Source organism: Pseudorasbora parva, chromosome 6 (genome assembly GCF_024679245.1).
Source record: "Pseudorasbora parva isolate DD20220531a chromosome 6, ASM2467924v1, whole genome shotgun sequence".
NCBI classification, from domain to species: domain Eukaryota; kingdom Metazoa; phylum Chordata; class Actinopteri; order Cypriniformes; family Gobionidae; genus Pseudorasbora; species Pseudorasbora parva.
This window is the reverse complement of record NC_090177.1, coordinates 50,445,954-50,471,326: the sequence shown is the minus strand read 5'-3', so window position 1 is coordinate 50,471,326 and position 25,373 is coordinate 50,445,954. Positions and strand designations below refer to the sequence as shown.

At 40.1% G+C, this 25,373-nt stretch overlaps 1 protein-coding gene and 1 pseudogene across 4 annotated transcripts in view; both read right to left on the bottom strand.

Moving 5' to 3' along the window:
- The window catches only part of LOC137079099 (uncharacterized), a 32,944-nt gene extending 31,381 nt beyond the window's left edge, over window positions 1-1,563 (bottom strand). For 2 of the 4 annotated variants that reach the window (XM_067447056.1, XM_067447053.1), the window contains exon 1: window positions 1,514-1,555. The gene's annotated coding sequence lies outside the window, so the exon portion shown is untranslated. Of the gene's footprint in view, window positions 1-1,508 lie in introns of all 4 variants that reach the window. The other 2 variants (XM_067447054.1, XM_067447055.1) reach the window with 2 other exon arrangements.
- A 13,138-nt stretch (window positions 1,564-14,701) lies between these two features.
- On the bottom strand, window positions 14,702-24,709 carry LOC137079568 (putative nuclease HARBI1; annotated as a pseudogene).
- Between the last annotated feature and the right edge of the window lie 664 nt (window positions 24,710-25,373).

The following is a 25,373-nucleotide window of genomic DNA, read 5'->3' as shown; positions in this document are numbered from 1 at the left end:
CCCTACCCTTAAACTGACCCACACCACCACACCTGTCCCTAACTCTACCCTTAAACTGACCCACACCACCACACCTGTACCTAACTCTACCCTTAAACTGACCCACACCACCACACCTGTCCCTAACTCTACCCTTAAACTGACCCACACCACCACACCTGTCCCTAACTCTACCCTTAAACTGACCCACACCACCACACCTGACCCTAACTCTACCCTTAAACTGACCCACACCACCACACCTGTCCCTAACTCTACCCTTAAACTGACCCACACCACCACACCTGTCCCTAACTCTACCCTTAAACTGACCCACACCACCACACCTGACCCTAACTCTACCCTTAAACTGACCCACACCACCACACCTGTCCCTAACTCTACCCTTAAACTGACCCACACCACCACACCTGTCCCTAACTCTACCCTTAAACTGACCCACACCACCACACCTGTCCCTAACTCTACCCTTAAACTGACCCACACCACCACACCTGACCCTAACTCTACCCTTAAACTGACCCACACCACCACACCTGTCCCTAACTCTACCCTTAAACTGACCCACACCACCACACCTGTCCCTAACTATACCCTTAAACTGACCCACACCACCACACCTGACCCTAACTCTACCCTTAAACTGACCCACACCACCACACCTGTCCCTAACTCTACCCTTAAACTGACCCACACCACCACACCTGTCCCTAACTCTACCCTTAAACTGACCCACACCACCACACCTGTCCCTAACTCTACCCTTAAACTGACCCACACCACCACACCTGTCCCTAACTCTACCCTTAAACTGACCCACACCACCACACCTGTCCCTAACCCTACCCTTAAACTGACCCACACCACCACACCTGTCCCTAACCCTACCCTTAAACTGACCCACAACACCACACCTGTCCCTAACTCTACCCTTAAACTGACCCACACCACCACACCTGTCCCTAACTCTACCCTTAAACTGACCCACACCACCACACCTGTCCCTAACTCTACCCTTAAACTGACCCACACCACCACACCTGTCCCTAACTCTACCCTTAAACTGACCCACACCACCACACCTGTCCCTAACCCTACCCTTAAACTGACCCACACCACCACACCTGACCCTAACCCTACCCTTAAACTGACCCACACCACCACACCTATCCCTAACTTTACCCGTATCTACATCAATATCAGCAAAAGTGATGTTTTTGATGCAAGTACTTAGTAGTTAACGCCACTTATTTATGTTCCCACTTTATTTAGTGTTTTTGTTTTACATTTTTACATTGGACTTACATTTAAAAAATAAATGCATGTACTTCCCTAATTAAGTACTGCAATCACATGTATAATTAGACCTACAATTTTGACCCTACCACTGAACCACAATGTTGTACCTAGCATTGATTGATTGATGTGAGTACATAGTAGTTAAAGACGCCTAATATAAGGACCTGATTTGATTAGTTAATATAATGAGTTATTTTAATTGTAATTACCTTACCTTGTTGGATAGTGAGAAGTGTTTTGTCAAGTCTCTGGTTATGGTCTGGTAGAATGGTGAAATCAAGGCATGCCTTTTTATTTTCATCTGAAAGGGGCGGAGGTGGAAGATGAGGACTTGGGGAGGAGTAACTAGAATAACTCATACTCTGTCTTAAGGCTATTAATATTGTTCAACACGTAGATGGCGACAAAATCCCACTTCTCTCAAAAGCCAATTGGGGTAAGGGAGTGGGGCCCATTTTCAGCCTGGGAGTTTAATTCTCTAACCAAATAAACAAATTACATGCTAAACTTTTTAAGCACACATTCTGCCTCAGTCTTATGACTAGGCATAATTAAAAAACCACCACGTAAAAATAAAAAAAGTCCATAATTAATATGAATATCAGACACCAGTATGGATTATGTTCTAATACAGGGGGTTTTCAAACTTTGATTCCAAGGACCCCCAAATATGACAAACTTTTTATAAGGAACCCTCTTCCTAAAATAATTTATATACTTTTATGTATGAAAAAAAAAACATGTGTAAACTGTTAGATAAATAGTAATTGTGAAATAAATACAACATATGGTGTCCTAACATAAATTGTCTGTACTCTATGTTTGGATGTATAAACCAGAAGAACATTCTTCAATGACAAACAATTTGTATAAGCAACTTTCACAATAAATGTATTTAAGCAGCTAAGTGAGCAAAATAAAGGGGACTATATAGTGAGAAAATCTCACTAAAGATACAAAGCACACATACAATTCTGGAAAGTATGTATACAGCACGAAAGGAGAGAAACATTTAGAACTGAAACAGAATGCTTTGTAGACTTTAACAATTTTTGCTTTGTCTTTTAATTCTCTGAACATTTCTGGGGACCCCTTAGAATATTCTGAAGGACCCCCGGGGGAGAGCGGGGGAAGGAGAGGCCCTGCTGCCATCCCCTGGAAAGAACTGGAACCCATCTCTGTGCTGTCCGTGTCAAGAATGCTACCCTGCCTGGTGTTAAGGGCAGGCTGCAGGATTGAGCGGACTGGGCGACATCCTGTGACCACCTTCGTCGTATGGCCCCGGTGAAGGCTGCTGCTGGGTCTGGGCCGGAGGGCGCCCTCAACGGCGAGCAGAATGAGGTGAGTATGAGTGAGGCAGTATGTTTTTTGTATATATGTTTTTTTGAAAAATATGTTATTTTTCTCCATCATGCCCTGATGTAGTTTTGGGTCCTTGCCACTGTCGCCTTGGCTTGGCTTGCTCAGTTGGGGACACTAAAATTATGATCCAAGTTATTCAACTAAATATACAAATTAAATGTATTAATAAGGTCATATTAAATTCTATAAACTATCCAAATCAAACTAGCCAAATCAAATTTTGTTGCAATATTGTCCTGTTTAACACTGTGAAGCTGCTTTGAAACAATTGTCATTGTAAAAGCGCTATATAAATAAAGTTGATTGATTGATTGATTGTATGTGTTCTTACAATCACTCAGCCTTCCCACATCGATCAGGTGAGGCCAGATGTCTTTTTCCGGACCACAGCTGTGGACATCTCCTGACCCAGGGGGCGTTTGGTCACCTTAACCGCCCGGAGGGCGGGGTCGGTGGCGGCACGCAGCTTGTTGATGAGCCCTGGACCGGCTCTGTCCTTGTGCATACACTCTAAAAAATGACCGTGATTTTAACGGTGTAAGGTTGTAATATTCTACGGTTAAAAACTGTTATTTGGTAAACAGAAAGTTTCCGTAGGAGAGGTTCCGTACTATATACGGTGAATAACTGTAATAGATCTAACCTTATGCCTGTAACATTTACAAAAAAACAATGTAAAATCCCAACAGAATATTATTAGAACCCCAAAAACATATATTTTTTGTTTAAATCACAATGAACTTTTGTAAACTGTTAAACAGAATATTGTGTTATATTTACAACAACATGTGATTATGAACAAATTTGTTTCTTAAACCTACAAATATTGGTATCAACAACAGAGAAATACTGTAATAATGTAAAAACTATTTTGTTAATTTGATATCTAAATATTGTAAAAACTTATGTTTTAGTCAGTTGTTCTTAGAAATTTAAGTAATTTTACAAGTTTATGCACTTAAAAAATGTCTAAATATGTATTTGAATTGCATATAAATGTTCCATGCATTTTGATTATGTAATTTTGACAAACAAATTAATAAATTTAATGAAAATCTTATTTGTAAATCAAACATAAATGAAACAGGTAAGATACTCAGATGAGAAGCTCACTACTGAGTTAAAGTACTATTCAACCAGTGTTGACATTAATGAGATAATTAAGAGCCGATTGAACATTAATGATGAACACCTGATGATAATGAGCAGAATCACTGAAGGACAGAGAAACACAAGATCTACAACTGACTTCAGCCACAGCTTTAGATGAAATCAACTGAAGATAAAAGAAGACATTAAATCTCTGAAGATCTCAGCAGAGGATTAAACAACTCCACAAACAGCATTACCAGCTTCACACATTACTAACCAGACTGACTTTATTTCTGTAATTTATGTTTTAATGAAAATAATAGTTTTATTTGAAGTCACCATGATGGTGAGTAGTGTTTTCTTTAGTTGGGCTCTTGACCCTTGACTCTCCAACATTAGTTTTCTGGCTGCTTTAACTGTGGTTATAACACTTTTGTTATGGCATGGAAAGCAAAGCAAAGACATGGCCAGATGATTTGACTCTTTGTTCATGATGCTATAATCATCATCTAGTGATCACTGATCTTTTTCAGAGTCTAAGGTCCTTGTTATGTGTGTTAATTTTGTTTTATTCATAATAGTGGCCAACTAGCATTTCGTTCTACAGCATGAGTTTCAGCAATGTGGTGGCAATCTAATAATATGCAAAGCTAAAAATATAAAATAGAAAAGTGTGCAAAAGGTTTTAATCTATGGCAATTATTAGACACAAACAGATATCAAGAATCAGTGTATAAATCTCAACAATGGTGACAATCAATGAAAAGCTTCATGCTGCAGTGCATGCTGGGTACCACCATTCAAAACTCTCCCATGGGTCCCAGCATGCATTGCGGCATGAATAAATTATCCATCTGAATTGACAAATTTTCTTTGATTCTTACAACTTGTTTTTTTTTTACTTTTGCTGTTTTTCTTGTGACGTTTTATAGTAGCTTGTTTCATGTTAAGAGTAGATGTTTATCTGATTTTTTTTTTTGCTTGTCACCATTGTAGAGATACATACACTGATTCTTGATGTCTGTGTGTGTCTAAATTATGCTGTAGTTTAAAACTTTTTTTATAAACCTGCATATTGTTTGATTACAACAATCATACTGGCTATCATACTGCAAACCACATGGATATTTTTACACATACGGCTAATCACCTTTATAACCAGAGCATTAGAATCTGAATGAGCTCAGTGATTGAACCACTACATGACGATTATATAATCATCACTAAAGAGCCAAATCACCTGGCCATGTTTCTTTCTTGGCTTTTCATGCTATAACAAAAGTGCTTTACAAACACAGTTAAAGCAGCCGGAAAACTAACGTGAAAGAGATATGGGTCAAGAGCCCAACTAAAGAAAACACTGTTCACCATCATGGTTATCATCAGGTGTTCACCACTAATGCTCAATCATCACTTAATTATCTCATTAACATCAACACTGCTTCAATGGTACTTTAACTCAGTAGTGAGCACACACATGAACACCGGGAAGTGGTAATTTAACATGAGCATTTTTCGGTGTGCTTTTCCATCCTGTTTAATTTACGTATAACTGGCATATATCAATCACATTCAGTTTATTAATACAATTACACAAATCTTACCCGTTTAATCTGTGTATACTTAGAAATATGAATCACATTAAGTTTATTATTTTGTTTATGTAAAAAAAATCCAAATCCATTGAAAATTTATATGCAATATAAATACATAAATCTTATGCTTTTTGTTTCCTTTTTTCTTTTAGTCTTTACATTTTGATGTAATACTTACTGGTTTTATATTTATATTTATGTAAAAAAAAAAAAAAAAAAAAAAAACAGTGCCTCCTCTAACCACGCCTAATTTTGAATTTCATAGTGTGCATAGTTTCATAATTCTCTGGTAACGGCAGCTGCCAGCGTTTTCCCGTAAAAACAACAGTTTTTCCCCATAAAATTTACGGTAAAAAACCGGCAGCTGTGGTTGCCAGAACTTTACCGTAAAAAATACGGCATTTACGTTTTAGGTTTTACGGGACAGGACCATATAATTTAAAGGTTTATACTGTAATTATTACGGTTAAAAACCATTTATTTTACAGGTTAAAACTGTATAATTTACAAATGTTATACATTTTATTTTATTTAACAGTAAAACACCGTTAAATTTACAGTTTTTCGAAGTGAAAAAGAACAGGTCATTGTGTAATTAACAGTGAAAAACCGTAAATTGACATTCCCAGAATTCCCCATGTGACACTTCGCATTTGATGCATTTTCATTGAATTAACTATGTTTCTTCTTAGTTTTTTCTAATCACTTATGTACATTAAGGTTTTATTTTACATCTAATGTTGTTAAATTAATGTTTATTGGATTTTTAAAAAGCCATGTCTGTTACCATAATGGTGTTTGGTGTTTAGTGTTTGTGTGTGCACCTTCTATATGTTAATATTGTCTCTCCAAAAGCTGCTTGTGATGAGCTTTGATTCATCATGTGATTCTCATCACCACTGTCATTGGTGGCTGTCAAGCTATATCAAAGGTACATAACAGATATTAGCATTTCAATAAGTTGGTAAATTAATATTATTTCAGTTAAATATTTTTTTACCGTAATTGTTTATAGTGCACTGTGTACATATAATTATTACAATATAAACTTTCAAATTATATGGTTTTGAACTGTAAAATAAACAGTTTTTAGCCATAATTACCACATTATAAACCTTTAAAATATATGCTGCTGTCCCATAAAATCTAAAACGTTGCTGCTGTATTTTTTATGGTAAAGTTCTGGCAACCACAGCTGCCGTTTTTTGACCATAAATTTGATGGGTATTTTTTTACAATGTACAGTTTTGAATGGTAAAATAAACGGTTTTCAACCGTGATTATTACATTATAAACCTTTAAATTATATGTTGTTGCCCCGTAAAAACTAAAACGTAACTGCCGTATTTTTTACGGTATAATTCTGGCAACCACAGCTGCCGGTTTTTTACCGTAAATTTTACGGGGATTTTTTTACAGTGTACGCAAAGGGTCGGCGGCTTACGCCGTAGCACTGCTGGACTTCGCCACCCAAGAAGATGAGCCGACAGGCTTTGGGAGAGCACTTAGGATAGCCTCACCCCGTTAGGCCAAAGCACTCCTTGGACACCGTAGTGCACAACAGAGCGTTTGACTGAGGGGGAGGGACCCCAGTGTACCAAAGTACCACCTCTTTCAGAGACGGTAGATTGGAGTGTGGCAGAGGGGACTCTCTCTCTTTACAGGGGTCATTGAGTCTCGACCACAACACCGCGATGGTCATGTTCCTGCAGAGGGAACACGGCACATCCATAAACACTGTCCGATCGTGCTGAAGCCCAAACACGTCGAGCAGTGAATGCGCCCAAAGACAGCAACGGATATCGATCGCAGCCGGAAGTGCATGGTCAAACCGTCTTGAAAAAAAGATGTGCCACAGGCAAGCTCTTCTGTGAGAGGAAAGCATTTTGTGAGAGGAAAGGGTTATTTGTTGGTCAAATAACGAAGCTGGAGGCTTTAATCTTTATAATTATAACAAGTTTTTCCAGATGAAATTAGAGTGTGATGTTTTAACGTGCATTGATTGTTGAAAACAGTAATCTGGGGCCATCGGCCATACCTGACTGCTAAGGGGTTAACTCTTAGAAATTAGCCATATATATATATATATATATATATATATATATATATATATATATATATACACTCACCTAAAGGATTATTAGGAACCCCATACTAATACTGCGTTTGACCCCCTTTCGCCTTCAGAACTGCTTTAATTCTATGTGACATTGATTCAACAAGGTGCTGAAAGCATTCTTTAGAAATGTTGGCCCATATTGATAGGATAGCATCTTGCTCATTGTCATGTTCAAGAAACCAATCTGAAATGATTGAAGCTTTGTGATATGGTGCATTATCCTGCTGGAAGTAGCCATTAGAGGATGGGGAGATGGTGGCCATAAAGGGATGGATATGGTCAGAAACAATGCTCAGGTAGGCTGTGGCATTTAAAGCGATGCCCAATTGGCACTAAGGGGCCTAAAGTGTGCCAAGAAAAAATCCCCACACCATTACACCACCACCACCAGCCTGCACAGTGGGAACAAGGCATGATGGATCCATGTTCTCATTCTGTTTATGCCAAATTCTGACTCTACCATCTGAATGTCTCAACAGAAATTGAGACTCATCAGACCAGGCAACATTTTTCCAGTCTTGAACTGTCCAATTTTGGTGAGCTTGTGCAAATTGTAGCCTCTTTGTCCTATTTGTAGTGGAGATGAGTGGTACCCGGTGGGGTCTTCTGCTGTTGTAGCCCATCCGCCTCAAGGTTGTGTGTGTTGTGGCTTCACAAATGCTTGGTTGAGTGGTTATTTCAGTCAAAGTTGCTCTTCTATCAGCTTGAATCAGTCGGCCCATTCTCCTCTGACCTCGAGCATCAACAAGGCATTTTCTCCCACAGGACTGCTGCATACTGGATGCTCTTCCCTTTTCACACCATTCTTTGTAAACCCTAGAAATGGTTGTGCGTGAAAATCCCAGTAAATGAGCAGATTGTGAAATACTCAGACTGGCCCGTCCTGGCACCAACAACCATGCCACGCTCAAAATTGCTTAAATCCCCTTTCCTTCCCATTCCGACATTCAGTTTGGAGTTCAGGAGATTGTCTTGACCAGCACCACACCCCTAAAGCATTGAAGCAACTGCCATGTGATTGGTTGATTATATACAGTCCCTGACAATAGTCTTGTCGCTTGTGTACAAATTGATCTTAAGTGCCGCTCAAATATATTTCTAATCAAGATTTTTTTTTACAAGAAATGGCTCATTTTAATCCCACCAGCTTTTGTGATAATGTTTCAGTGAAAAACTAAACTTTCAAAAAGTATTCTAATATTCACAGCTTGGTAAAGCCTGTTGAGTCAATTTTGGCAAAGACATAAGTGTTGTCACCTTATCATATGAGCTTCACCTGTGACTAATAATGGATCAATTAGGTCTCAAGTGTGTATAAAAAGAACCCCAGTACACTAGACCTTCACATCAACTGCAACTAGACCTCTGCAAACATGCCTAAGATTCACCCAGAGACTAAAGTTTTGATTATCAAGAGGCTGAAGACCAGATCCACTGCTGATGTGGCAGACACCTTCAATGTGTCTCAGCGTCAAGTACAGAGGATAAAAAAAAGATTTGAAGAGACTGGAGACGTTTTTGACAAGCCCAGGTCAGGCAGACCCCGCAAGACAACTGCTCGAGAGGACCGTTTGTTGGCTCGAAAATCCAAGGCCAGCCCATTTTCCACTGCAGCAGAGCTCCACGAGACCCGGTCACCTGAAGTCCCTGTGTCAACCAGAACAGTTTGTCGGATTCTGTCTCGGAATGGCCTCCATGGTCGAATCAGTGCCCAGAAGCCAGCACTAAACAAAAGACAATTGAAAAACCGTGTGGAATTTGCCAAGGCCCACAGCCTGCTAAAAGGATGGACGCTGGAAAAGTGGCAGAAGGTGGATTTTTCAGATGAATCTTCAGTTGAATTACACCACAGTGGCCGGAAATATTGCAGGAGATCTACTGGAGCCAGAATGGATCCGAGATTCACCCTGAAAACAGTGAAGTTTGGTGGCGGAAAAATCATGGTATGGGGTTACATCCAGTATGGGGGTGTGCGAGAGATCTGCAGGGTGGAAGGCAACATCAATAGTCTAAAATACCAAGAAATCTTAGCTACCTCTTATATTCCCAACCATAAAAGAGGCCAAATTCTGCAGCAGGACGGTGCTCCATCGCATACTTCCATCTCCACATCAAAGTTCCTCAGGCGAAGAAGATCAAGATGCTCCAGGATTGGCCAGCCCAGTCACCAGACATGAACATCATTGAGCATATGTGGGGTAGGATGAAAGAGGACGCATGGAAGACGAAATCAAAGAATATTGATGAACTCTGGGAGGCATGCAAGACTGCTTTCTTAGCTATTCCTGATGACTTCATCAATAAATTGTATGAATCCTTGCCAAACCGCATGGATGCAGTCCTTCAAGCTCATGGAAGTCATACAAGATATTAAATTTGGATCTCACTGCACCACAACTTAATATGCTGTCATATTTTTGTATTTGCTGTAAATTTGTTCAATTTCTGTATAGGCGACAAAACTTTTGTCTTGCCAAAATTTGACCTTTCTGTCTTGATTAAATAATAAATATTTTTTCTGTCAAAATTATTTATTTCAGTGCATTAAACATCATTTGGGAGGGTTTTAGCTTTTCATATGAGCTATTTCTAACCCCAATTAATTAATTAAAAGTCAGGTTAATATCAGGTATTTCTAGAAAATAGATAAGCGACAAGACTTTTGTCAGGGACTGTATTTGCAATAATGAGAAATTGGACAGGTGTTCCTAATAATCATTTAGGTGAGTGTATGTAGCCTGGCTAAAAAGTTATGGTCTGGCAAAGCTTCATAGACAAATCATCTCCAAAGTGGCGTCATCAACGGACAATGATGGATGCAGAGCGACAGAGAAACATCTGAGACAGCAATTCTCTGTTTTGAATTCTCGGTCTGATTTCCAGTGGTCTGTTGCACAAAACAAGTTAGGTAAACTCCGGGTTACAGAGTAAGTTCTGAGTTAATAAAACCACACAGATCTAACCTGGGTTAATTAGGGATAATATGTTTCATGACGCTGGTTATCAACTTTCTCTCTCAACCCAGGTTTAAACCCTGAGTCAATGATTAATTATCATAAGCATGCACATAAGAGCCACACCTTTTCCGCTATCAGCCAATAGCATTCAACATGGAAAAAAGCAGGTATGCCTATTTCACAGTGGAAGAGCAAGAAATCATAATGAGGAAATATAACGAATTTAAGTCAATTTTAACAGCAAAAGCAACACAGTTGCAGCGGCCAAAGCTCAGGAGAATTGCTGGCAGAAAATAGCCGATAGTGTAAATGCATAAGTTTTTACACATTAATTTTTATAGGATATAACTCATAAAGTAAACATATTGCATATAATTTAATAAGAAATGAGTATATAAAAAAGAAAATGATTTGTACAGAAATAATAACTTAAAAGTGAAGAAAATATATGTTAAAAGATTTTACTAATTTAATAGTGATTTAACTCATTATTTTATATTTAGATGCAACCCGACCTGCAAAAGGTCTTTTCAGCAGATAAAAATGAAATACAAAAACATCATTCAAAGTGGTGAGTAATTGTAATGTGGTTTTTATTGTTCTTGTTGTCATGTTATACTTACTATGTAGCCAAGAAGAAAATGTGTGATAGTAAGAAAACTGGGTGTGGGCCACCTCCTCAAAAATACACTTCTGCAGAGGAGTTGGCCTTGTCCAGTAACCAGGGTCGACCCATCATGGATGGCATTGATGGGAGTGCATCCTCGGATTCAAGTGCTGGCTCTTCCAAACGGGATACATTTATACAGGGTAGGTGTACTGTACATACATTTTGGCTCTTTTTTAAAAATTAGCTGTAAACTGTGAGCACTTATGACTTGGTGTGTTTTTCAGCAGGGGGAAGTTCAGTTACCTTGTTGGAGCCAGCACACTCACCTACAGGGTCTCATGCAGAGGTAGTAACCAGCACAGAACATACTATAAGAAAATGTTATTGCCATGCTAAATATATTTATTGCATTACCTTATTTGGTTAACAGGTTGAAGCCAACACAAGCCAACACAGATCAGGCACTCAAGGAACTGTATGGGAATATAAGTGAGCAGGAAACCGCGTACCCAGATGCAGCGTTTGTTGTTATGGGGGACTTTAACAAAGCTAACTTTAGAACAATAGCTCCAAAATACTTCCAACACATCACCATCAATACGCGCGGTGATCGAGTACTCGACCATTGTTACTCTCCTTTTCGGGATGCATACAAATCTCTCCCGCGCCCACCTTTCGGCAAATCAGATCACTCCTCCGTCCTGCTCCTGCCTGCTTATAGGCAGAAACTGAAACGGGAAGCACCCGCCCTCAGGACCATTCAACGCTGGTCGGACCAATCAGACGCTACACTACAGGACTGTTTTGATCACGTGGACTGGGACATGTTCCGTGCAGCGTCTGATGACGATATTGAGGTGTACTCAGAGACTGTAATGTGTTTCATCAGGAAGTGTGTTGAAGATGTTGTACCGACAAAAACAATTCGTATCTACCCCAACCAAAAACCGTGGATTAATAGCGATGTTCGAGCAGCCTTGTCCGCACGAACATCCGCTTTTAAATCCGGTAATGCTGATGATCGCAAACAAACCAGTTACGATCTCAGGAAATCCATCAAAGCCGCGAAAAGGCTATATAAAATCAAAGTTGAAGAACAATTCAACAACAATGATCCAAGAAGTATGTGGCAGGGAATCAGTAACATCACAGACTTTAAAGGGAATAAACCAGCTATGGTGAACATTGCCGCCTCTCTGCCGGATGAGCTTAATAACTTTTATGCTCGTTTCGAGGCTCACAACACTGCCCACACAGAGAGCGCTGCCGCGGCTGCTGCAGGAGACGCGAGTGCACTCACCGTATCCGTCGCGGATGTAACCCGATCCTTCCGACGGGTAAACATCCGCAAGGCAGCGGGTCCTGATGGCATTCCAGGCCGCGTGCTCCGAGCATGCGCATTCCAACTAGCCGGTGTCTTCACAGACATTTTCAACCTTTCCCTCTGTCTGTCTGTGGTTCCCTCGTGCTTTAAAAAATCCACCATTGTGCCCATACCAAAGAGAAGCAAAACCACCTGCTTAAATGACTGGAGGCCCGTAGCTCTCACACCCATTTACAGCAAGTGTTTTGAGAGACTCGTCAGAGACTACATCTGCTCTGTGCTGCCTTCCTCATTGGATCCACTACAATTTGCGTATCGTAGTAATCGTTCCACAGATGACGCTATTGCTTTCACCCTACACACTGCTCTCTCTCACCTGGAAAACAAGAACACCTATGTGAGAATGCTGTTTGTGGACTACAGCTCTGCATTTAACACCATAGTGCCCACTACACTTGTTGCAAAGCTCCAGAATCTGGGACTAAACAGATCTCTGTGCAGCTGGATCCTGGACTTCCTGACAGGCAGAAGTCAGGTGGTCAGAATGGGCAACAAAACGTCGTCCTCGCTGACCCTCAACACTGGTGCTCCTCAGGGCTGTGTCCTCAGCCCACTCCTGTACTCCCTGTACACACATGACTGTACAGCTACACACAGCTCCAACGTCATCGTCAAATTCGCCGATGACACAACGGTGATAGGCCTGATCACCGACAATGATGAAACGGCCTACAGAGAGGAGGTAAGCACCTTGACTGAATGGTGTCAGGAGAACCACCTCTCACTCAACACCGACAAGACCAAGGAGCTGGTGGTGGATTTCAGGAGACAGAGCCGAAAACACAGACCCATCACCATCGGCAAGACACCTGTGGAGCGGGTAAGCAGCTTTAAGTTCCTCGGCGTTAACATCAGCGAGGATCTCACATGGACTGCACACACTGACGCAGTGCTCAAGAAGGCACATCAACGCCTCTTCTTCCTGAGACGGCTGAGGAAGTTTGGAATGAGCTCCAGCATCCTCAGATCGTTTTACACTTGCACTATAGAGAGCATCCTGACGGGCTGCATCACTGCCTGGTTCGGAAACAGCACCGCTGGCAACCGTAAAGCTCTGAAGAGGGTCGTGCGAACTGCCAGCCACATTGTTGGAGGTGAGCTTCTCTCCCTCCAGGACATCTACACCAGGCGGTGTGTAAGGAAAGCCCGGAGGATCATCAGTGACTCCAGCCACCCGTCCCATAGACTGCTCTCTCTGCTGCCCTCAGGTAGACGTTTTCGCAGCATCCGATCCCGCACTAGCAGGCTTAGGGACAGCTTTTTCCCACAGGCTATTAGATTACTTAACATTCAAAACTAATACACTCACCATACTCCCACAATAAGGCATACCACACACCGCACTTAACTTTAAGAGCCAACACTGCACTATATACACACACACTGCATTTAACATCTACCTGTTACATCAGGCACATCCATCACATTTCTTCCAGTTCATGTACAATCTGTGGCACTTCAGCATTTTTATTTTTATGTGTATATATGTCAATAATGTAGTTTGTATATTCTGTGTAATTGCGTAAACAATGTATAGTGTAATGTGATGTTAACTGTGTGTATGTATATTGTGAGTATAATGTGTAGTGTAGCACTAACTGTAAGCATGCCAATGGTACATTGTGTGTACTGACTATGTATGTGCACATTGCACATTTTACCTGTTGAAGTTTGTATGGTTATATGTTAACTGTTTCTGCAAATTTCTGGAGCATGCTCCCAAGAATTTCACTTACCGAGGCACATGTGCTGTGGTAATGTGACAATAAAAACTTGAACTTGAACTTGAAGCTTGTGAGGAGACAATATCTGTGTGCTCTGAGACTCCTGCAGAGGTAAATGTGCTTTGTTCAAACGTGTGGAAAACGTTTCTCATGTCTATTATAGGATTACTCACCACTGCATCCTCTTCATGAGGCCTCTTCTTCAAAAAGCTTCCCAGGCCGCAGAAAAAAGGTAATTAATCTTTCCATATAAAGTTACAACTGCAATAAAATCATAACCAGTCTGTTACAACTTTAGCAGGAAACAGACACCATCAGAGTCCTCTATAAGAGAAATTTGGAGCTGGACTATGAAATTAAATTACTGGGGAAAAAAAGAAGTTAAAACTACAGATTGAGCAGTTGGAATACCGTAAAATGGTATGTGAAGCAATAGTTTTGAATTTACAAAAACTTTAAGAATGCACTAACTTTTTTTCCCCCGTTTCTTTTTTTGAGCAACGTGAAAATCAATAAAACACTAACTCCCAAGTATGTGTACTGTACTATTTATTAGAAATCAGTTGAAATACTGTGCTGTTATTGCATCTCTCAGTGCTCTGCCAGATGGTTAGTCCAATGTAATGGGGTCAGTTTCATCAGGGGGGAGTTGGTGGTTTGATGGTGGCACTTGCTCTTTTCTTATGGTGGCTATAATGTGCAGTAGTGCACATGCAGCCACTATCTGGGATGCTCTCTGTGGTGATCTTCTCAGGCCACTTAGACAATTAAATCGTGCCTTCAGGATACCAAAGGTATTCTCAATTCTGACCCTGGTTTTGCTGTGGGCCACATTGAATTGCTGCTGGGGCCTTGTGTCAGGGTAGGGGGTCATCAAAAATCGCTGGCAAACATAACCCCTGTCTCCAACCAACAATCCATCAAACATCCCAAATACAACAGAGTTGCATTTAAGCATGTGTGAAACACACAGTAAATTCCCCGGTGTTGAATTAACACCGGTCGGTGTTCATATGGGAACCACCACCAGGGTGTTAAAGTAACACTGAAGCAGTGTTAGAGTTAATAAGACACTTAAGTGATTAACTGGGGGAGGATTGTTTGATTATTAACAACACCTGATGATAATGAGCAGAATCACTGAAGGAAATATGTTGCTGTTTTCTTGGAATGTTTGTGTTTGTTTTGAGTGAAAAATGTTTGTTTTCAGTGTTTCCTTTAGTTGGGCAGTTTGCCTCTTGGCTTCTGATGTCAGTTTGTGTAACAGTGTTTATCAAAACATGTAATTAGTTACAAAATAGGTTTAACCAAAGATTATCAGATGATAAAACTTGGTTCATTATAAGAAAATATTGATTAAACTCATCCCTGGCTCAAATTATTTAACTCTTTATAGATTATATTCAATTGCTTCCTCGCCACAGATCAAACATTCTGAAAAATAATCTTTATCCAAACACAGAAAGATCAAGAATCAGCGTATGAATCACAACAACGGTGATGTTTTCATGCTGCAATGCATTCTGGGAGCCACTAAAAATCATGGCTCCCAGCATGCATTGCAGCATTTAAGTGTGTCACCATTGTTGAGATTTATACACTGATTCCTGATTTGTGTGTGGATCTAAAATAAGTAACACCATTTATTTAAGATAAAAAAAAAACAATTCAGACTGTTTTATTAGTTACAAGAAAGTACTGTTGGTGAATATTATCAATTAACATCAAGAAACCTGTTTTAATCAATGAGAAGTTAAGAAAACATTTTGCTTTATGATGATGAAAGCAATATTGTTGTTTTCACAACAAATAACTGTTTTAAAAAAAACATAATTGCTCAAATCACAAACTGACCTCAGAAGCCAAGAGGCAAACTGCCCAACTAAAGGAAACACTGATCACCATAATGGTGACCAAACATTTCAAGAAAACTAATAATCAAACAATCGGCACTCAATTAATCACTTAAGTGTCTTATTAACTCTAACATTGCTTCAGTGTTACTTTAACACCCTGGTGGTGGTTCCCATATGAACACCGACCGGTGTTAATTCAACACCGGGGAATTTACTGTGCACCCCCCCATACCTTCCTCAAAGCGCTGACCTAACACAGATTTCCCAAAAAATTCTTGAGTCATGTACTGAGCCAGGCCATGTAGCATCCAAACTTGTGATCAAGTATTAATGGTCACAAGTCATCTGCAATTAACAGAAATGTCAGTATAATGGATGATATGACCAAAGGTTAAAAGTTTTATAGGATTTGATAAGAGTCTAATCCATTATAAAGAAATGAGAAGGCATCTCATGTTGATGTCCCCACACATTCCAAGGGACACACACTGGATTTGGTCATCTCAAACTCAGCCCTCCTCAGTAACCTACAGGTCTATGATCTTGGAGTATCAGATCATAAGGTTGTGACTATGGAGTTGCCCTTTCTGTCATCTCACACCAAACCTAAGCGACAGATCCACTATAGAAGGTTGAAAAACATCAATGCGGATGTCCTAACCCAGGACCTTCAACATATCTCATCTGTCTCCTCCAGTTTTTCTGACTTCATTTCTGTTGCTGACTCTGTGGATTTTTATAACCAGTCCCTGAGCAGTCTTCTGGACCTCCATGCCCCGCTAATATCCCGGACAGTCTCATTCACACGCTCAGCACCTTGGTACACTTGCGAGCTGCGAAAGATGAAGGCGGCAGGGCGTGTCCTTGAGCGGCGCTTCAAGGCCTCGGGACTTACTGTTCACAAACAGGCATACCGGGAACAAAAGAGGGCTTATGCTTATGAAGCTCTGCGAAACGCACGGTCACAGTATTATTCCACTATCATTAATACCAACCATGGAAACTCTAAACAACTTTTTCCAACTATAAACCACCTTCTTAAACCCCCTGCATTCTCCCACTCTGAGACCACCGAGGAAAGGTGTAATATGCATATTCATTTTTTCAAACAAAAAGTAAATAACATCCGCTCCAACCTTACTACTACTACTGCTCTGTCCCTTCAAATGGATGACCCACCATTGAAGATTGTCCAGCCCCTCTGTTCTTTCTCAAATGCTACACAGGAACAGGTGGAGGATGTCATCAAAAAAATGAAGCCGGCCACTTGTGCTCTGGATCCTTTCCCTTCAACTCTATTGAAGGCCAACCTCTCTATAGATTCTCCTTTTATTACCAAAATCATAAACCACTCCCTTACGGTTGGTCAGATCCCATCTACATTAAAAACTGCTGTCATCAAACCTTTACTGAAAAACCCATCCATGGATCCAGAAGTTCTCTCCAAATATAGGCCCATATCGAATCTGCCCTTTCTATCGAAGGTCCTAGAAAAAATAGTTGCAGCACAACTTCATGTTCACCTCAAACACAATAACCTGTTTGAAAAGTTTCAGTCGGGTTTCCGCCCTGGTCATAGCACTGAAACAGCCTTGGTCAGGATCACCAATGACCTCTTGATGACAGCTGATACTGGTTCTCCATCTCTTCTCCTCCTACTAGACCTAACAGCTGCTTTTGATACAGTAGACCACAACATTCTCTTACAACGCCTGAAATACAACATTGGACTCTCAGAAAAAGTTCATAATTGGTTTATTTCATACCTGACTGGTAGAACTGAGTATGTTGCCCTTGGAAAATGCAAATCACTCACCCAAAATGTCACCTGTGGTGTTCCTCAGGGCTCTGTGCTGGGACCCACACTGTTCTCTATGTACATGCTTCCCCTTGGAAAAATCATTAGCAGACATAGTATATCGTTCCATTGTTATGCTGATGACACACAGCTTTATCTACGGACAACCTCTAATTCCTCTGCTCCCCTGCCAACATCCACACTGACCACCTGCCTGGAGGAGATAGAGACATGGATGAACCTCAATTTCCTACAGTTAAACTGTTCCAAAACTAATGCTATCTTAATTGGTACACAACATCAGCTTCGCTCTTCGATCATCACTGGCAATACTTTCTCTGGCCAAAATATCACCCTTTCCACATCTGTCAATAATTTAGGGGTCAAAATGGATTCTCACCTCACTTTTGACACCCACATAAAACACCTCAGCAAGACTTCCTTCTTCCACCTCAAGAACATCGCCAAACTCCGTCCAACTCTCAGCCTGGCTGATGCAGAGAGGCTCGTCCATGCCTTTGTCTCCTCCAGGCTGGATTACTGTAATGCACTCCTCATCGGGATCTCTGGCAAAAGCATCCAGAGATTGCAATACATCCAAAACAGCGCTGCCAGAATCCTGATGAGGGTGCGCAAGCATGAACATATCACCCCCACCCTGAAATCTCTTCACTGGCTACCTGTCCCGTTGAGAATTTAATACAAAGTTTCACTCCTCACCCATCAGTGTATTCACAGACATGCCCCCCTTTACCTACAGGAACTTATCACCTATCTGACTTCTTCACGCACCCTTCGTTCGGCAAACACAAACACCCTCCAAGTTCCGAGAACAAAACTTTGCAGCATGGGTGGTAGGGCCTTTTCATCGGCAGCTCCGAGGCTGTGGAATGCCCTGCCGGACTACCTGAGGGCCCCACAGACTATTGATGTTTTTAAACGAAACCTTAAAACATATCTTTTTACACAAGCTTTCGAATAAATGTGTTTTATAGGTTTTATTGTGTTATATGTGTGTATGTATATATATATATATATATATATATATATATATATATATATATATATATGTATGTATGTATGTATATATATATATATATATATATATATATATATATATATATATTATTTTTAGTTTATTTTATTTTTATTTTTAAAAGTGGCTTTTTACTACCACTTGGTGTTTTGTAGCACTTTGAGATTGTAAAAATGTAAAGTGCTTTACAAATAAAATTCCTTATTATTATTATTATTATTATTATCTCAGACTGTACCTACACAGTAAAATCCCCAGTGTTAAATCAACACTGCTCAGAGTGTATTTGGTCCCACTCCACAGAGAGTTAAAATAACACTGAAGCAGTGTTAAAGTTAATGAGATAATTAAGAGATTAATTAAGTAATGATTGAACCATTAGTGATAAACACCTGATGGTAACGAGCAGAATCACTCAAGGACAGAGAAACACAAGATCTACAACTGACTTCAGCCATAGCCTTAGATGAAATCAACTGAAGATAAAATAAGGCATTAAATCTCTGAAGGAGGATTAAACAACTCCACAATTACTTTTGTCATACTGTACTTCTACATATGTTTTTATTGAGAATGAACAGAGGTTTAGATACTGATGTTTTATGGAAATCATTTGGTCACCATTGTGGTGATTAGTGTTTCATTTGGTTGGGCAGTTATACTTTAAATTAACATTTCAATCTTTGTAACAGTGTATGCCAAAACACATTTTTTTGCAAAGAAATGTGATCTTGTTACATGCATCATACAGTTTGTTGTCAAGTTTTAAAGATCAAGCTCACCAATCTTATACTGAACAAAAGCAGTTGTTTGTTTTTAAGTAAATTGATCATCAATGTGAAAGTCTTGGCACAAATTAAACAGAATTTAGATATCTTAATTGGGGGGGGGGGGGGGGGGGGTATTTGTACACAGACATCAAGAATCAGCATATGAATCTCAACAATGGTGACAGGTTTTTATGCCACAATGCATTCTGGGAGCTGACCAATTATAAAACTCATGGCTCCCAGCATGCATTGCAGCATGAAGCATATTACCATTGTTGAGAATCATATGCTGATTATTGATGTCTTGCTAAAATAATTGGTTCTGTAACTTTTGAAAAAATAAATAAATAAATAAATAAATTCAAAATCTGACCCGTGGCAAATATATATATATATATATATATATATATATATATATATATATATATATATATATATACACACTCACACATTTGGTCACTGATGAGATTAGTAAATCATTCCATTTCATTATGAAAATCATATGAACTGATTTGCTTCTGGATTCCATTGTAACTAAGTAAGTGTACAAAACACTGTTAGCAACACTGCTCTTCAAAAGCCAAGTCAAACTGCCCAACTAAAGGAAACAGTGATCAGCATAATGGTGACCAAACATTTTCCATAAAACATCAACATCTAAACCTGTTAATTCTCAATAAGAGCTTATGTAGACGAACAGTATGACAGGAATAACTGTGCAGTTGTTTAATCCTCTGATGAGATCTTCAGAGATTTAATGTCTTCTTTTATCTTCAGTTGATTTCATCTAAGGCTGTGGCTGAAGTCAGTTGTAGATCTTGTGATTCTCTTTCCTTCAGTGATTATGCTCGTTATCATCAGGTGATCATCACTAATTGTTCAATCACCACTTAATTCATCTCTTAATTATCTCATTAACTTTAACACGGCTTCAGTGTTAATTTAACTCTCTGTGGAGTGGGACCAAATACACTCTGAGCAGTGTTGATTTAACACTGGGGATTTTACCGTGTACACGTTAAGGGAGTGAATGGATTTTCTATTTACAAAATCAGCCTCATGCTCACCTAGGGCTGCAGAAATTGCAATATCTGTGCAATCTATTGCACCAATGACCCTAGGAAATCCTTTAAAAAATATGGATTATGCAACTTTAAGCTCTTAAACATAAGAATAATCTTAATAGGTAGGCAGCATTTGAAATGATCTTACCAGATATTTTGTAAAATCCCTCTTTAATAGCTAGCGTCTCCAAGTGGCCAGGAAAAACAATGAATACATCAATGTATTCCTGCAATGCAATCACCACTTTCCGTATTGCTCTGCAGGCAGTATGCTTGCTTATGTTTTCAGCATCACCCACTCCATGTAAATATGTTCCACTAGCAAAGAACCGCAAAGCAATACATATAATTTGCGGTAAATTAAGCGCATGGCTTCGGTGTGTCATATTTTTAATGTGTGGCTCGAGAAGCCGGCATAGATAAACTATACGATCTGCCGAAAATTGATACCTTTCGTACAGATGCTCATCTGGAAAAGCTTGGGGATTTTGCCTGTCCCTGAAAGTTCTTTCCCGATGAAGTGCTCTTATTATCTGCGCTCCAATCTCCACTGGATTTTTCAAAAACGGTGACGCCGTCGCTACAAACTCTAAACACTAAACTGGGATGTGTCAGATTTGACACTTTACTCACTGCTGATTGGTCCAGTTTGGGTTTGTGAACCCAGAATAAAACCTGCTGTCAAGCAGCTCATCCGTGTAGCGTAAGTTACCATGGCAATGAACACCGCTAAAAACTACCTGGGTTAAAACCTAAACCGGCTTTGTGCAACAGGCCTCAGGGAGATGTTGCAATGGCTTCTGATGACTTTTGCTGTTGTTGTTAAAGAAATATGGTAATAGTTGGTGTCCACCGCCACTCCATCAACATTTTTCCAAAATTTGGAAAATCTAACAGCATATCAGAGCACCTCAAACATCTTGGATTGATGGTCGAACAGAAAACATCGAGCTCTGATCGCTTTCGCCCCCGATGTAAGGCATTTGTATTGCGATCAGAACGCGATTTGCAATATTTTGAAAATAAAATAATATTGATGAGTCTTTGGAAAATTGTCTTACAAACTTTTTTCAAATTCAGTCATATGAGATGTGTTAGAATGTTTTTAGACTCAAGCATAGTTACGCTAGTTCTTTATTTACAATTATTTAAAATGTTTACATGACTACTAGATCTAGTCTGAGGAAATAAGCATAGAAAGGCCAGATACAGAGTTGCAGTGTGGCGTTAGCACATGATCACACTCCAAATCCTCCTCATCAAAGTAGCTGGTGTAAGATATATATAAATAATAGAGGTGTAACGATTCGTTTTAACAACGGTTTTATTTAACAACGGTTTTATACGATTCGTTTTAACAACTGCATGATTTAACTGCCGCAGCAGTGTTTTTTCACACCTTCGATTTGAAAAAGCTTGTTAAAAGGGGAGTGGTCGACTGTGAAGAGGTGGGATGGTATTGTGTGGAAAGAGGGAATGGTTTGCATAAATAGGGGAGTGTCATTATGTGCATTAAGATTAGCGATACCAACAGCAGCAGTTACAGCGGTTCTGAGACATGTTCTCGGTTCACGTTGGCATAGTTTACCACAGTGAGATTGAATAAGGGATGAGTACAGCGAATGAGAGAGCTATGAGTGGCGTGCTGCAGAGATCGCAAATCATTCAGCCCTTTAAACCAGCATAATACTGTGAGAGATGAAAATAAATGTTATTCTGCATGACGAAATATTTTGCAAACGTGATAAAACTATATTTGTCCAAATATGCACGCTGTTTGGCAAGATGCCGACATCTTCACATCTACAACGCGCCGACGTGATAAGAGAACGTGAACCACCCTCGAACATGCGATGAGATAGAGATGTGTAATTCTAGATCGGGGTAAAAGCGAAGGGGTTTGAGGCTAGTCTCGACCGCGCATCTGAAGCACAGAGCGACCCGCGCTGGGTTGCCGTGACGATCCGCGCTGTCTATCACTCGGCAGCTAAATCTATATCTGTCCAAATATGCAGCACGCTGTTTCACTAAGAGCCCGAACACATGCGGTTTAGTGCATGGCTGTGACTACAAATAAAACGGAGAGGACGTGGCTTTTGATTCTTGTTGATATTTCATCAAAAATATTGTTCATTAGCCTATAGATCGGTTATTTTGCACTCCTGACATAAATTAGATAGTCAACGCTTGCAGGTTCGGCATGCGAATCCTCAATTTAATTTTAATTTACCGAGCCTTTGTAGCAAAGGCTTCCACAGACGGCGCCGGTTACAGCTCGCTCAGCGCCCTTTACGTTACTTCGTATCAGCACAACGCCTAGCTTTCCTCCGTGACTTTTCCGCACACTGCTTCCAAAACTTCCCCACCATATCTCTACAATAACGATGGAAGACGAGCCTGACAGAAGTGACTGTCTCATGCATATTAACTAAATTATCTTGTATGCATACAAGCGCAGTGATTGGACTGAAGGAGCTTTATGTCATGAATATATATCGAGAATCGCTCGGAGCGGTCGACGTCAGCATGTCCCCAGCAGCCCATACTCGGGCCGAAAGCACACGCTGACGTCAGCATTTGTGACGTTGCTCCGACTCAGCTTTTCAAACCGGAAAACAGAAATCACTCTGAAAAATGCAAAAATAACTATTTTCTCATATGAATACCATTAATGAGTACCCTTAGTGTTTTCAATGATGTGCAGCCAATACATATCTGTTTACATCTCAAAAAAAGTGTTTTGGGGTTTCATGACCCTTTAAGGTTGTCGATTAAGGTTGTCACCACCCTTAGTAATTAACATTATTAAGGGGGGTGAAATGCTTTTTACACTGTTAAAGACTTGGATTCCCATCCTAAACATAGACAAAGTTTCAAAAAGTAATGTTGGACGTTTGATGGAGTATTTCTGTGTTAAAAATACTCCTTCCAGTTTCTCACAAGTTTCGGAGAGTTTTTTTCGAGTATGGGTCGGCTTGACGTTAATAGAGCGGAAGGTCCTTGTATGGGCCGTACGGGCTCTTCTCCCGGTAGGGTGCGCGCGCGTGTGACTAGAGCGAGAGAGGAAATGCACGCCGTCTCAGGTGCAGATCCAGTCCTCCGTGAAGACTTATGTGGCGCGCCGCGCTCCACTTTATTCCTATGGGTGACGTCGAGCGACTTCAACGCTTCAGCACAGCATTCTGGGAAGGCAGCGCTGCATTTGAACCGATTTGAACGCAGAAATGACAGGAAGCTTCAAGGCATCGCTTCAGTCTCGTTGCAAAGTGGATCTCCACAGTCACTGCTGTCACAGGACTTCAGCAAATCATACCAAAGAAGTGTGTTTCTGACGGAGCGGTCCCAGCGATAAAGGTTCGGTCCTGCTTTGGAAGCAGCCGGTGAGTTAAACTGCTTCAAATGTCTGTGCTGTTGGCTATCGTCGCGTGAGTAAACATCAGTAAACGACACGATCGCGTGCTTCCTCATTCAAATGCGCTAACGGACTCCATTGTTGTTCTCTGTATAACGTTACACTAGTCTGACTTGCAAAACCGTTTAGCTTGCTACTGCTAAGGTTTAGTCGCATCCAATAGTCCATAAACCGAATCATGTCCTCATACACTGCGAGTAGACACAGAAATGTTGACAGGCCACTAAATACAGTCCATACCACAGAGACGGGCGTCCTGCTGTTGCTGTTTCCACGCTTGAGGACGTCACCGCTTTGCGCGCTCGTCATTCTTTAGCTCCGCCCACACGATACGGAAAGACTCGGTACAGCCTATATTTCTTTTATAAATACTGTATGATAAAACTAAAGACTTTTCGGAGATATGAAGGATGCAATACTACTCTATAGGTACTCAAGATTGACATGAGATATTGACTGAAACTGAGTGTTTCACCCCCCTTTAAGTGTAATTAAGCATATATGTATTATTTTCTAAATGTATTTATTATTTTTAGGAATATAATAAAATGCAATTCAATATGTTGGGAATACAAATGTATGTATAAACATACTACTTGAATATACTTTTTTCACCTGGCGTGACCACCATGACAACAATCCAAACTTTGTAAACAATGAGAATTGGCAAGTAATGTATATTCTTCTGAGATTACACCATGTCTAATTAAAAAACTGTGGGGCAACGGCTTATCATTCCTAATGTGTCCAACATGATTTTACACGTTTCTTATCTTTCACAACTACATGTACAATGGCTTTGGCATATTTGTGCTTTAAAAGCCAGCTCTGCACAGAAATAAGACACAGGAAGCTGTGAGGCAGAGCCTGAGGTATTTCTAGAGAAGGACAGACTACAAGTTGTCTCAGGTTTTAAATACCTGGGTGTACTTAATGACAACAATCTTACCTTCAAATTGCACATCAAGAAGGTATGCAACCGAATCAAATTCAATTTGACAAACTTTAGATTCGCTTATAACTGAATGTCAACTAAGGCTGCAATGATGTTCTTGCATTCAATGATCTTCTCACACATTCCTTATTGTTTGACAACCTGATCACAAGAAATTCTTCTCTCAAACCACTACTTTCCTTATATAAACGGTCTTTGAAAGTTTTAAATCCGTACATTTTAATCATTGCCACATAAAAAATAAATACAACTTTTATTGTTATCTGGCACATATGGCCCAGATATGGCATGGCTGAACATATAGGGCCAGAATGTGACCATGTTTGTTTGCCATAACTTT